The sequence below is a fragment of the Oryx dammah genome, unplaced genomic scaffold (assembly GCF_014754425.2).
Source record: "Oryx dammah isolate SB20612 unplaced genomic scaffold, SCBI_Odam_1.1 HiC_scaffold_29, whole genome shotgun sequence".
NCBI lineage: Eukaryota > Metazoa > Chordata > Mammalia > Artiodactyla > Bovidae > Oryx > Oryx dammah.
In genome coordinates, this window is record NW_024070213.1 from 107,293,550 (window position 1) to 107,297,575 (window position 4,026).

General features: G+C 37.3%; 1 non-coding gene across 1 annotated transcript; it reads right to left on the reverse strand.

Moving 5' to 3' along the window:
* Positions 1–3,568: 3,568 nt before the first annotated feature.
* Positions 3,569–3,640, reverse strand: TRNAC-ACA. Its single transcript has one exon. It is a non-coding gene; the product is annotated as a tRNA-Cys (tRNA).
* Positions 3,641–4,026: the final 386 nt, after the last annotated feature.

Here is a 4,026-nt window from a genome sequence, read left to right on the forward strand (position 1 = left end):
TTTTTAATGCAGCTTGTGAAGAAGGCTGACCGCCGAAGAATTGATGCTTTTGAACTGCGGTGTTGGAGAAGACTCTTGAGAGTCCCTTGGACTGCAAGGAGATCCAACCAGTCCATCCTAAAGGAAATCAGTCCTGAATATTCATTGGAAGGACTGATGCTGAAGCTGAAACTCCAATACTTTGGCCACCTGATGCAAAGAACTGACTTATTTGAAAAGACTCTAATGCTGGGAAAGATTGAAGGTGGGAGGAGAAGGGGATGACAGAGGAGATGGTTGGATGGCATCACCGACTCAATGGACGTGAGTTTGGGTAAACTCTGGGAGTTGGTGATGGACCAGGAGGCCTGGCGTGCTGCAGTCCATGGGGTCACAAAGAGTCTGAGAGGACTGAGCGACTGAATTCAACTAACCCCCAATTAAAATAAATTAATTAATTTAAAAAAATAAGACTTCTCCTTGCAGGTTTGACCCCTGTTCTGGGAGCTCAGATCTCGATGCCTAACAGCCCAAAAAAAAAACCCAAAAAACATAAAACAGAAAGAATATTTTAACAATTCAATAAAGACTTTAAAAATGGTCCAAATTTTAAAAAAATGTTTTAAAAAATGGACAAAGGATTTGAATAAGCATTTCCTCAAAGAAAGTGTATAAATAACCAACAAGTACATGGAAAGATGTTCAGTATTGTTAGTCATCAGAGAAATGCAAATCAAAACTATAAAACAGATATTACTTCACATCTACCAGGATGGCTATAATCCAAAAACAGCTAATAACAAGTGTTGGTGAGGAAGCAGAGAAACTGCAACCCTCATGCATTGTTGGCAGGAATGTAAAATCACTTTGGAGAACAGTATGAAAGGTCCTCCTAATGTTAAACATAGAGTTATCATATGCTTCAACAACTCTCACTCCTAGATGTATATATATACACCCAAGAGAATTGAAAATGTATCTTCATATGAAAACTTGTACACAAACGTTCACAGCAGCACTAATTAAAATAGTCAAAAAGTGGAAACAATGCAAATATCCAACAACTGACGAATGGATAAACAAAATGTGATATATCCACATACTGGAATATTGTTCTGCTATAAAGAGGAATGAAGTTCTGATACATGCTATGACATGGATAAACTTTGAGAAAATTATGTAAATTGAAATAAGCCAGACGCAAAAGGACATATACTGCATAATTTCATTTATATGAAACATTCAGAATATGCAAATCCACAGAGACAGAAAACAGATTAGTGGTTGCAAGGAGTAAAGGATAAAGGGGAATGGAGAGTGACTGCTAATGGGAATGAGTTTTCTTTTGGGGGTAATGAAAATATTCTGGAATTATACAGACGTGATTATTTGTGACTATACTAAAAACAACTGAATTATATCTTTCAAAAAGTAAACTTTGTAATATGTAATTTTATCTCAATAAAGCTGTTATGAAAGAAAAAAGTTAAAGGGATTTCATAGTCACTTACAAATGCTTTTCAATTACAAATACTTTATCAAAAGATGGGACTAGATGGAGGGAAAATGCGAACTTTGAGTGTATTAAATATCTAATAATTACACATTTGTACTCATATTCACTCATTAGAGGAATTTATGGTGACAAGCAAATTCAAAAACATTATCGAGAAGATGTGGCATGCCAGATATGCAGAGAACATGGTGACTGTCCATCAAGATCACATCGGGGAGAGGAAAGCATATTCAGGCAATCCTTAGAGAGTGTTTAAAAAAGAGACCCTTTCCAAAGGAGTGTGTGGGGTCAAGGGAAAGCACAAGAGATAGCCCAGCATCTTTAGCTAGTAACAGGACATCTTTACCATCCTAAGCTAGAAGGTGTGGGGAGGGAACAATTATCCAAGGCAAAAAGATAGAGTCTTGTGGAGGGAGACATCTGATAGGTAGCCTTAGGTAGAGAGGAGTCTCCAGCCCACAGAGACCCCTCAGAGAAGCCAAAAGGCAATAAATTCCTGACCGCTCTCTTCTCTTTCCTTTCTGCTCTTGCTGGGGCTCCCATTGGCCAAACCAAACTAGAAGCCAAAGGACAAAGACACTAAAACAGCACATACTCACAAGCTCCTAGGGCACAGAGAAGACTGCTGAATAGTAGACAAAGGGTCTGAAGGGATAAAGAGAAAATATCCAATACAAAACTGCAGTTGATATAAATATTTTATATTTAATCATCAACTCAAGCTGATTCATTTCCAAATTGGAATCTATAGGGCTCGATACCTATACACTTTCCTTAATTTCACATGGCAAAAAGTTTTTTTTTCCTTAATGAATTCCTTCAAATCTTTACCCAATGACCCAGCAATCCCACTAACAGGCATATACCCTGAGGAAACCAAAATTGAAAAGGACACATGTACCCCAGTGTTCACTGCAGTACTATTTACAATAGCTAGAACATGGAAGCAACCTAAATGTGCATCAGCAGATGAACAGTAAAGAAGCTGGAATATTACTCGGCCATTAAAAAGAACACATTTGAGTCAGTTCTAATGAGGTGGATGAACCTAAAACCTATTATACAGAGTGTAGTAAGTCAGAAAGGTAAAGATAAATGTTGTATACTAATGCATATATATATGGAATCTAGACATATGATACCGATTAAATTATTTTCAGGGCAGCAATGGAGAAACAGATATAGAGAACAGACTCATGAACACTGAGGGAGGGAGAAAGGAGAGGGTGGGATGTATGGAGACAGTAACACATACACATTACCATACATAAAAGAAATAGCCAATTGGAATTTGCTGTATGACTCAGGGAACTCGAACAGGGGCTCTGTAACAATCTAAAGGGGTGGGATGGGGAGGGAGATGGGAGGGAGGGTCAAGAGGGACACATGTATACCTACAGCTGATTCTTGTTAACGTTTGACAGAAAACAACAAAATTCTGTAAAGCAATTGTCCTTCAATTAAAAAAATAAATAAATGTTTTTAAAAAGCTACAAGGATATATTGTATAACACAGGGAATATAGCTAATATTTTAAATCATTACCCAAGTAAATTTTCTCCCTTCCAATGAAAATTTTATCAACTATTCTATCCAAATATGCAAACCCTCAATATTCTTTATTGCCTTCTGCTTTATTCATTTCTGGAAGGAAGTGGCAACCCACTCCAATCTTCTTGCCTGAGAGATCCCGTGGACAGAGGAGCCTGGCGGTCTACAGTCCATGGGGTTGCAAAGAGTTGGACACAACTTGGCAACTGAGCACACACATGCACCCTAGTGCTTAGGACAGTGCTTGACACAAGAAAGGTTTCTCAAATGTTTTATTAACTGCTTACTAGATGTGCAGCCTTGGGAAAACTCCCTAACTTCTCTGTGAATCAATTTTCTCATCTTAAAATGAGGATAATAAATAACTACCCTATAGGTCTGTAATGAAGCTTAAAGTGAAGTCGCTCAGTTGTGTCCGACTCTTTGTGACCCCATGGACCGTAGGTTACAACGCTCCTCCATCCATGGGATTCTCCAGGCAAGAATACTGGAGTGGGTTGCCATTTCCTTCTCCAGAGGATCTTCCCAACCCAGGAATCGAACCTGGGTCTCCTGCATTGTAGGCAGATGCTTTACCATCTGAGCCACCAGGGAAGTCTCATGAAGCTTAAATGAATTAAAAAATAGAAAGTGCTTGAAAGTACCTGGCATATAATAAACACAAAAATGTTGATAATTATTTAACTTTAAACTACTGCATTAGAATTTTTAATTTATGATTGAGCATATTTAAAAGTAACAATGGTTTCCTTGTCTCCAAGAAAATAAAAACTAATTATTTTCTTCCTGATTTTTTAGTGAATCTGATATCAAAATACACATATGATGTATTCATAGCATATATACCAATTTGAGTGTTAAACATGCATTTTTCCATTGCTAACAAATTTCTGTATTTTTAGCCATGGTGGAAACAAAGTAAATAGGAAGAATGCCTGCTTTCCTCATTCTTTTTTTTTTTTTTTTAACTTTACAATACT